Source organism: Anopheles coustani (genome assembly GCF_943734705.1).
Source record: "Anopheles coustani chromosome X unlocalized genomic scaffold, idAnoCousDA_361_x.2 X_unloc_6, whole genome shotgun sequence".
In the NCBI taxonomy this organism is placed as follows: Eukaryota; Metazoa; Arthropoda; class Insecta; order Diptera; family Culicidae; genus Anopheles; species Anopheles coustani.
The window spans coordinates 381517-392500 of record NW_026525170.1 but is presented as its reverse complement, the minus strand read 5'-3'; the positions used below and the strand labels follow the sequence as shown (position 1 = coordinate 392500).

General features: G+C 52.2%; 1 pseudogene; it reads left to right on the top strand.

The window, feature by feature from the left end:
• Positions 1–5314, top strand: part of LOC131270810 (large subunit ribosomal RNA) — an 11036-nt pseudogene extending 5722 nt beyond the window's left edge.
• Positions 5315–10984: the final 5670 nt, after the last annotated feature.

Below are 10984 nucleotides of genomic sequence, written 5' to 3'. Positions count from 1 at the left end.
TAACACGTTCAATCGCCTGAATTGTAGACCTGCCCTTTCTGAATCCATACTGAGACGGCGACAGGCGAGGGTGATCTGGGTCTTCCAGGTGTTCGTTCAGGCGATCCAAGATCAGCCGCTCCAAGATCTTGCCTGATCCGTCGAGCATCCCAAGAGGCCGAAAGGATGACGGATCGCCCTGAGGTCTTCCGTGCTTGGGTAGCAAAGCAAGTCGTTGTCGCTTCCAGTCAGCGGGAAAGGTGCATTGATCGAAGCACTCCTGGAACACGCGGCGGAACGTCTCCGTGTGCTCGCGAACAGCGACCCTCAGTGCCGCATTGATGATGCCATCGGGTCCCGGGGCCTTAGTGGGCACCATCCGCGCCGCGATCGCCAAGAGCTCCTCATCCGACACCTCCCTCACTGGCTCCTGCGTTGTCTGCCCCCAATCGACGAGATCCGGTGCAGGCCACTCAAAAGTGCCATGATCCGGGAAGAGTTCCGACACGACGTGCTGTAGAATCGCAGGATCTCGCTCCGGGGGGACGCGGCTACCCTTAAGGCGTGACGTTACTACCTTGTAGGCAGTGCCGAAAACGTTGTCCTCAGCTTCCGCAATCATCTCATCAAAGCTACGGTCCTTGCTTGCCTTGATGGCACGGGCGAGTTCCTTCTTACAGCTCCTGTGCCGTTCTCTGGCCAACTCTCGCTGTGCACCGGTTCCGGCGGTCAAAATCGCATCCTCAGATGACTTGCACTGCTCCCTGAGAAGGCCGATTTCCTGCGTCCACCAGTACATTTCCGGTCTCACCAAAAACTGCGCTGGCGGTGCCCTCTGCATCACCTCATCGCAGGCTCTAGTAAGTCCAGCGGTGAGAGTCGCCGGTGATACAGCCGCCTCGGCAAACCCGGAAGCCTGGAGCGCGATCTGGAAGGCTTCGGGATGGAATTGACGCAACTTCCATCTCGGTCCAATCTGCTCGCGTTGTCGCTGCCGGTCGCGATGCTGGTGCTGTTGTTGCGGTTGCCTCTGCTGGTGTGGTGAAGCGCTGCTGACTGGTGTCGCGGATACGCTGAATCTCACGTATCTGTGGTCACTGTTGGTGAAAGTGTCGAGCACCCGCCAGTCGTTACCGGGTTCAATGGCCGGACTGGCGAAGGACACGTCGACCACACTTTCAGTAGCACTGCCGTTGCCGACGAACGTGGGCACACTGCCGCGGTTCAAGATCGCCAGGTCAAGCTGGTCGACGACCTCGGCGAGATCTTCACCACGCGGCTTCGTCCTCGCGCTGCCCCATCGCACGTGCCAGGCATTGAAGTCGCCCGCCAAGACTACGAGGGGGTGTGCTCTGGCCTCGATATCGATCTCGTCGAGCAGCCGCTGGTAGTCCTCGTCCGTCCATCCCGGTGTTGGTGGGGCGTAGCAAGAGATGAAGGTCACCCCCGCCACCTGGACCGACACCAGTCCTACCCTACTTGCCCAGACTCGCTGTATGGGCAAGGCTCCGGTCGTTATAACAGCTGCCTTCGCTGTCGAGTCCACCGCCCAGTTCCCGTTATTGGGTGGAACACGGTAGATCTCCGACGCCAGCACAATGTCGATCCTTTGCTCCCGTGCGGTCTGGAGCATGAGGTCTTGTGCTACCCTGCTGCGCGCCAAGTTGATCTGGAGGATCTTCAACCCAGCGTCACGCCCTCTAACAGTGGTGTTCGTAGCTAGCGGGAACATGACGGCTGGCTACTTCCGCTGCAAACCGGTGAACCTGTCTGATGTTGTCCGGAACACGTAAGGCACTTGGGGCCCGAGCTGCACTCCTTGGCCTTGTGCTGCTTCGAACCGCAACGGAAGCAGCACTTGGAGTAGTCAGGGCCGGTGCACTCGCGAGAGCGGTGCCCCTTGCCAAAGCAGCGGTAGCAGAGCTGCTCTCCTGCAGGGACCGATGCGAGCGCCTGCACGACGCAACTCGTGTTCCCTATGGTGACCCGGTGACCGTCGAGAAGCTGGCACTGCCCGCGCGGCAGCTTAATATGGGCTTTCTGCAGCCCGTCGTACCGCCGCCACAGCCGAACTGCCTCGCCCGGAACCGTCAGCCCCGCCTGTCGCTTAATCGCCGAAATCAAGTCGTCGACAGTCGCCAGCATGTCGATTCCTGTGATCGCGGCCGTCTGCTTGTCGACAAGGAGGTGGGCCACTCCATCCTCCTTGATGGCTTCGCTGACATCGGCCAGCACGCTCTCGCAGTCCGTGTTCGGCTTCAGCCACAGCGACAGCTTCCGCTCCCCTGTGCGGCAAACCCTCGCCACGAACTGATCCACATTGGTCTTGGAACGCACTGCCTTGTATGTGTCGAGGAAGGCCTTGCCCTCGTTGGCCTCGAGGACGATCACCGCAGGCCTCTCCACTTTAGCAGCGCTCTTTCCCGCTTTCTGTGGTGCTGCTCTCTTGTCTCCCTTGGCCACGACTTTAGCAAAGGATGCTGGTTGCGCATGCACCTTGGTTGCTACAGCCGCTGCTTTCTTTACCTTCGGTTTTGGCTTTTCTGGAGCCATGGCCTGGGACAAGACGGCCTCGACCGGGATCTCGGGGACATCAGGCGTGATGACTTCGCTCATGCCCGTCGGTTCGCCCTCTTTTTTCTTGCCGCGCCTTGCCCGGATCCGCTTTCGTTTGGGAGTGTCGCCAGGTGGATGCTGGCTTTGCCCAACAGCACTGGAGTCGACGACATGTTGTTGTTGCTGCTGCGTAGCTACCGCCAACTCTCCCATCGAGTGGAGTCCACTTTGGAGCAGCATAAGTTCTCTTTCGCTGGCTGCCGCACGCTCACGAAGGCTAATGTTGTCTCGCTTCAGCTCCTGATTTTCACGAGACAACAACTTCAGCTTTGTCTTCAGCTCCGCGTCCCCATCCTTTGCCGTCGCCCGGCCCGTCTCCATCACGCTAACCTTAGCGAGGAGAGTCTCGACGGTTGCCCGGAGCTCCCTCAACTCGCTGCTGAGGCTTGCGATAGTCGGCTCCTGCTGCGGGACTTCGGCCACCTGCTGGACGACGGTTGAGTTGAGCTCGTCCTCGTCGCTCTCCTCTGAAATCTCCATATCACTGGCAAGCAGGGCCATCCGCTGCACCACCACCACCGGCCGAGTGGGCGTCGCAGTCGATGGCGCGACACTGCCTCCCTTTCGCTGCCGAGTCAACGGCAGCGCAACCGATGATGTCATCACTTTGTCCCCGTCGTCCTTCGGCGATGGCGCGGTAGCGTCACAGGTGGACCGGAGCCTGACGGACCGACGCGTCGAAGGCTCCCCCGATGCCTGCTCCATTCCCCTACTGCAACCCTGAAAATCGCTGTGGGCAATGGGTTAGGTTGCGGAGAGCCAGGGTGGAGTGTCTGGGAAGGGAAGGTGGGAAGGGGAAGGGGAGTGGAGGAAGGCCAAGTACCGGTGCGAAATAGAAACTCCAACAAATAAAAGGCCAAACCAATCTTTTTCCCCTTTCCAAATCTGAGCTTATATCTCAGTTCTTCTCTGCGATCAGGTGCCGCCTGGTTGACAAATCCGCAAACCGCCAGCCGATACACTCGCCATAAAACTCAGAGTGCCGCCTGGTTGTGATAACCGGTGATCTCCACCAGCCGAGACACTTGATGAACTGAAGGCGCCGCCTGGTTGTGACGTTGAAAAGCTCAGCACCAGTGCCGCCGCCTGGTAACAGTGTTCGAAATCTCCGTGAGTCGAGACAACCGCCACGACCCGAAGCGCCGCCTGGTGGCAATGCTGGCAATCCGCTGGTACTGGTGGCGCCGCCTGGCGGCCAAGTTCGGAACCAAGTTTAGCCGAGACACACTGAAATATTTCACCGGGATGATCGAACCTCGAAATTTTTCAGCCGAGACACATGAAACATTTCACTCTTAGCCGAGACACCTTGAAAAGTTTCACTGAAACATTTCAACCGGATGGTTGGTCCATGAAATATTTCAGCCGGGACACTTGAAACATTTCACCCCCAGCCGGGACACCTATCCGGGACACACTGCCGCCAACGGTCAATTAAAATTACCGGCCAATTTGGATAACCGGTAAATCTGAATTACCGACCGATTTGAATTAACGGCCACTTCAAACTAACGGCCACCGACTCCACCAACGGTCAATTTGAACGACACGAAAATCCGGCACCAACGGTCCTTTTTTGAAAAACTGGATCAGATGACACGGAGCCCGATTCGGCTTAGGTGAAATCGCTCGGATCTTCGAGTCCGAATCCGGCTGGAAAATGGACGATCGAATCTTCACCTGTCAAAAATTTTTGCACCGCGTGCTTCCACTTTAATTACACTTATTTTGCGCTGAATTCGTCTTTTTTCATGCGGTTTTTCCTGACTTTCGTTTTAAAACACCGTCTGTCATCTAAAAAACCACATCCGGCCAGGATCCGGACACTTTTTTAACCGAAAAACACGAAGTCCCAAATGGGGCTACGCCCCGGGCCGCTCTCCATACAAAATGTAAACAAACACTTTTCTTTCTTATTTTTCGTTGAAATCGATGATTTTAATGCGGTTTTCACTACTAATCTGTAGATTGGCACTAGTTTTAACGATTTAAACAAACTTTCGTGGGTTCTTTAAACTTTTTACGCGAAATTTTTGTGAAAAACACGGAGCAACGCTCAGCACGTGTTGACGCTACAGCGTTTGACAGCTCACACCACAGGGATAACTGGCTTGTGGCCGCCAAGCGTTCATAGCGACGTGGCTTTTTGATCCTTCGATGTCGGCTCTTCCTATCATTGCGAAGCAAAATTCACAAAGCGTAGGATTGTTCACCCTTTCAAGGGAACGTGAGCTGGGTTTAGACCGTCGTGAGACAGGTTAGTTTTACCCTACTGGTGTGCAAGTACTATCTCAATGGAATTCCTGTGCAGTACGAGAGGAACCACAGGTACGGACCAATGGCTCAATACTAGTCCGAGCGGACTTTGGTATGACGCTACGTCCGTCGGATTATGCCTGAACGCCTCTAAGGTCGTAACCGAACCAGGCTGGTAGTATATGTATAGGAGTCGTTAGCTAGATGGCTAATAACATCACGAGACCGGATTGAGTCTTCTATAGACTCTTTCCATTTATTGGAAACCCTCAAACTGAGCCTATCGCGAGTGCGCTCGCCGAAGTACCTGAAGTGGGAAAAGGCGTTGTGCTTGCCGATCTTCCAAGAATAGTTTCGACTCCTAAGACCACCCGAAAACGACGGGTTTGCAGGCTGGGCGCTACGCATTGAAGAGAGATGTACATTTCGATCCTTTCAGGCGACCCATGCTTGGTGGTTGTGTGCGGTGTGCTCCCCCCGGGGGGCACATGCGGCATACCGTGTGTGGACTAGTTGGACCCACCCTTGCGGTGGACCGACCGGTCAGTGGTGTTTGCGGGTTAACACATGCGAGCGTTGCGGCCCAGAGGCCTTACCGCCTTTCACTGCGGGTTCGTCAAGAACTTGGAGATGGTCGCAACGCATCGGGTCCTCCCGGGGTACTTGGTGTTTGGATGCTGGCTTGGTGATTAAACACTTGATATTCCATCTTCGGATGAATTTCGGGTGTCACCTGTTGCCTAAGACCACTTGCATGTTTAGCTCGCCGTGGGGTAGCAAGCGTTGTGATCTAATGGCCTTACCGGGCAAACACTTTCGGTTCGTCAAGGACTTGGAGTGCCGGGACGGGTTGGCGGATCCATCACTCTGAGTATGCCGGGTTGATACTTGGGGTTGGTTTGGTTTTGGTGACCCAATACTAGATGTACCATCTCGGTGGTATGTCAGTATCACCTATACTCCAGACCACTTGCATGGTTAGCAAGCGTTGTGATCTAATGGCCCAACCGGGCAAACACTTTGGGTTCGCAAGGACTTAGAGTGCCGGGACGGGTTGGCGGATCCAACACTCTGGGTACCTCCGGGTACTTGGGGTTGGTTGAGGACTTGGTGAACAAACACTTGATATACACTCTCCGGATGTACTTCGGGTGTCACCTGTTGTCCGAGACCACTTGCATGGTTAGCAAGCGTTGTGATTCAATGGCCCTACCGGGCAAACACTTTGGGTTCGCAAGGACTTGGAGTGCCGGGACGGGTTGGCGGATCCAACACTCTGGGTACCTCCGGGTACTTGGGGTTGGTTGAGGACTTGGTGAACAAACACTTGTTGTACACTCTCCGGATGTACTTCGGGTGTCACCTGTTGTCCGAGGCCACTTGCATGGTAGCAAGCGTTGTGATACAATGGCCCTACCGGGCAAACACTTTGGGTTCGCAAGGACTTGGAGTGCCGGGACGGGTTTGCGGATCCAACACTCTGGGTACCTCCGGGTACTTGGGGTTGGTTGAGGACTTGGTGAACAAACACTTGATATACACTCTTCGGATGTACTTCGGGTATCGCCTGTTGTCCGAGACCACTTGCATGGTTAGCAAGCGTTGTGGTCTAATGGCCCTACCGGGCAAACACTTTGGGTTCGCGAGGACTTAGAGTGCTGGTAGTGGTTGGCGGACCCAACACTCTGGGTACCTCCGGGTACTTGGGGTTGGTTGAGGACTTGGTGAACAAACACTTGTTGTACACTCTCCGGATGTACTTCGGGTGTCACCTGTTGTCCGAGACCACTTGCATGGTTAGCAAGCGTTGTGGTCTAATGGCCCTACCGGGCAAACACTTTATGTTCGCGAGGACTTGGAGTGCTGGTAGTGGTTGGCGGACCCAACACTCTGGGTACCTCCGGGTACTTGGGGTTGGTTGAGAACTTGGTGAAGATACCCCTGTCACCTTGTTCGAGGCCACTTGCATGGTCGCAAGCGTTGTGATACAATGGCCCTACCGGGCAAACACTTTGGGTTCGCAAGGACTTGGAGTGCCGGGACGGGTTGGCGGATCCAACACTCTGGGTACCTCCGGGTACTTGGGGTTGGTTGAGGACTTGGTGAGCAAACACTTGATATACGTTCTTCGGATGTACTTCGGGTGTCACCTGTTGTCCGAGGCCACTTGCATGGTCAACGGTTGAGGTGGTGATGGCGGGTCGGTGCTGTAGGGTGCCGGCCTGTTGGCTGCCTTGGCCGGGTTGGTTGGTTAACACTTGATTGGGCTTGCACCCGAGGGTAATGGCACTTGAAGGTGGGTACTGGCCGGCTGACCTGGTGTGATGGTTGGTTGGTGAACACTTGGCGGTACTTGCACTTGGCTGTGCTTGGACTTGAAGGTGGGATCCGGCTGGCCTAGGCCATTGGTGGTTGGTTGGTGGGTTAGCCCTTAGCTGGGCTGGCTGGCTGGCTGGCCATCGGTGGTGTGGTGTGGTGAGGTGTGTGGAGTCGAGCATCGCGCGCCGTTGCCTTCTTCGGAGTGTTGTAGGTACGCAAGTGCTTGCAATGCAAAGAGGTTGGTGATGGAGTGACATTGCCTTCACCATGGAGTTGCGGGTACTTAGGTACTTGCAAGGAGATGGTGGTATGGTGGTGTTGCGTGTGTGGTGTTCGATTAGAAAGATATAATTTCTAAGTCCGGATTAGTGCTGTCAGTGGGGCCGCCGCTAACAGGTCCTGCACGGCCACCGTGGGGCTTGACTTGGCGCTATTCCGGACTTGGGGCGATCACGATGTCCCCGTGCGGGACTTAGAAGATGGAAGAACACAAGTACCCTTATCCCATGACTTGTGAGCGATTGGCATACGTTACCACATGAAGAGAAAAATTGGCTAAGTCCCGGATCCATATTATATGAAGAGAAAAATCGGCTAAGTCCCGGATCCATATTATATGAAGAGAAAAATTGGCTAAGTCCCGGATCCATATTATATGAAGAGAAATATCGGCTAAGTCCAGGATCCATATATAATAACCTAATAATCGGCTAAGTCCAGGATCCATATATAATAACCTAATAATCGGCTAAGTCCCAGATCCATATTATATGAAGAGAAAAATCGGCTAAGTCCAGGATCCATATATAATAACCTAATAATCGGCTAAGTCCAGGATCCATATATAATAACCTAATAACAGGCTAAGTCCAGGATCCATATTATATGAAGAGAAAAATCGGCTAAGTCCGAGATTGGGTCTGTCAGACATACACTTTCAAGATACCACACAAGCAAGCAAGATGGCCTATTGATGGATCCATATGATATGAAGAGAAAAATCGGCTAAGTCCCAGATTGGGTCTGTCGGAAATACACTTCCAAGTTACCACACAAGCAAGCAAGATGGCCTAGTGATGGATCCATATGATATGAAGAGAAAAATCGGCTAAGTCCCAGATTGGGTCTGTCAGACATACACTTTCAAGTTACCACACAAGCAAGCAAGATGGCCTAGTGATTGATCCATATGATATGAAGAGAAAAATCGGCTAAGTCCGAGATTGGGTCTGTCAGACATACACTTCCAATTTACCACACAAGCAAGCAAGTTACCACATGAAGAGAAAGCCGGCAAAGTCCGGGAATGTTACCACATGAACTGGAAAATGGGCAAAAACCTACCTTCACAGGCAACGTGAATAAGTCAGGCTGTAGACATCGGATCGACAAGCCAAAGACTGATATGGAAAGGAAATGAGTAGTACTAGCTTTCCTGAGAGTTGCAGAGCTTAGACTGCATATGAACGAAAGTTATTAAGCGTCAAAGTCAGAGAAGTTACCCAAAGGAACACAAGTTCCAACTTAGAGCATGTATACCGCCTAGACGGTTAGAGGTACGGCCAGGCTGAGGAATAAGGAAATGTTGGCCAACATGTTCCCTAACTATCCCCCGAAGACCGCAAAGCAATCCAACATCAACCAAGAAAGTTATAGCCCGATCAAGGAAACACCTACTTTGCACCGATATTGCACCAAATACATGTACCAAGCACCTTCGGTTGCATACCTGCAGGGGCTTACCATAGTAGGCCATGGAAGACCGATATACCGAACATAATCACTTTCTATCTCCTCGGGTGTTTGAGATAGCGCTTTGCGGTACAAGAACGAAAGTTAGACTATATCTTGGTGCATCTTTTTGCCCAAGATCACAAGACCCTATCTACCAAGGCAAGAAAGTTGTGTGGGGACAAAATGTCCAAAAGTGCCCAAAGTGGCACACTTGAACCATATATTCGAGAAAAACACAAGTGTGGGCCCGAGCTAGCAAGTTGAAATGTTCTGACCGTCAGTAGCCCTAGTTGAGGTGCACTTATCATTATATGAGGCCAACGTGCCAGCTAGTCTCTAAAGGGGCGATATGGGTGTTCCAAGGTTTGTACCCAATTGAGGAAAAAACAGGGTAAGGTACGGTGTACCGCGAATAACTCGGGCTATAGATGTCCGATCGATGAGTTTGGCATATGTATGGAAAGGTCTCGACGAGACCTAACTACCCTGAAAGTATGAAGGCAAAGACTTGAATGACCGGGAAGTTATTAAGTGCACAAGTGGTAAAGTTGCACCAAAGTCCATGTTACCCGAAGTGGTACATGAACACCCAATATTCGACCAAAACACAAGTTTAGAGACGAGCTAGCGAGCTACATTGTTCAGACCGTCAGTAGCCCGCATCAAGACACGCATTTCATTATATTGAGCCTAGCCGCTAGCTCGACTCGAAGTCGGTCATATGGTTGGTTGATGATTTGGACCGACCACGTGGTGTACCAAGGTGATGTACCTTTCATGAATTAAAACTCTGGCTGTATGGCACTGAGCGACAAGCTAAGGTGTGATTTGGAATAGTCTTGAGTGGGACTATTTAGGAAAAATGCGAACAAAAAATCACAAAGTCCTTGGGCGAAGCTATTAGCGAAACATAGAGCAAATTGGTACCAAAAACTCTGGAAATGGGACTTGAGTCAAAAATAACCGCAAGTTGGAGAAGAGATAGCAAGCTTGCGTAGAACAATTATATTTGGTGCATGGTATCACCAACAAAAAAGTATATGGGGCCAAGGTGCTGGCTGGCCTCCAAAGTGGAGATATGGGCGATCCAAAGTTTGTACCCAAGTACGAACAAGTATGGAAAAAACAGGGTAAGGTACCAAGTACCATTAATAACTTCGACTGTAGATGGCCGAGCGAGGCAAACGGCTCACCGTTGGAAAGGTCTTGGGGAGACCTATCTACCCTGAAAGTTTCATGAGGCTGAGTTGAAAGACCACGGAGATATTAGGTGATGATGGTCCAATTCGGGGACCAAGTCGCAGGAAATGGCGCTTGACCAAAATCACCCTTGGAAGGTGAATACCGGCTTACCGGTAAGAGATAGCGACTTGGCGTAGAATATTCATAAGTTGGGCGTGTAGAGACGCAACTTTTATTATATGGGGCCAACCCGGTCAGGGTGCTCCAAGTCGGTCGTTTGGTTGGTTTATGGTTTGGGCCGACCACGTGGTGTGCCAAGTTGAGGTACCTTTCATGAATTATAACTCGGTCAGTTTGCCACCGAGCGACAAGTTGCGATGTGATTTGGAATGGTCTTGAGTGGGACTATCAAGCAAAAATACAAATAGAAAATCAGCTTGTCCATGGCCGAAGCTATTAGTGAAACATATAGCAAAATGGGTCCAAAAACGAATGAAATGGGACTTGGACCAAGAATAACGGCAAGTTGGAGAAGAGATAGCAAGTTGGCGTAGAACATTTATATTTTGGACATGGTATGACCAACGAAAAAGTATATGGGGCCAAGGCGCTGGCTGGCCTCCAAAGTGGAGATATGGGCGACACAAAGTTTGTACCCAAGTACGAACAAGTATGGAAAAAACAGGGTAAGGTACCAAGTACCATGAATAACTTCGGCTGTAGGTGGCCGAGCGAGGCAAACCGCATATCGTTGGAAAGGTCTCGAGGTGACCTATCCACCCTGAAAGTTTCATGAGCCTAAGTTGAAAGACCACGGAGATATTAGGTGATGATGGTCCAATTCGGGGACCAAGTCGCAGGAAATGGCACTTGACGAAAATCACCCTTGGAAGGTGAA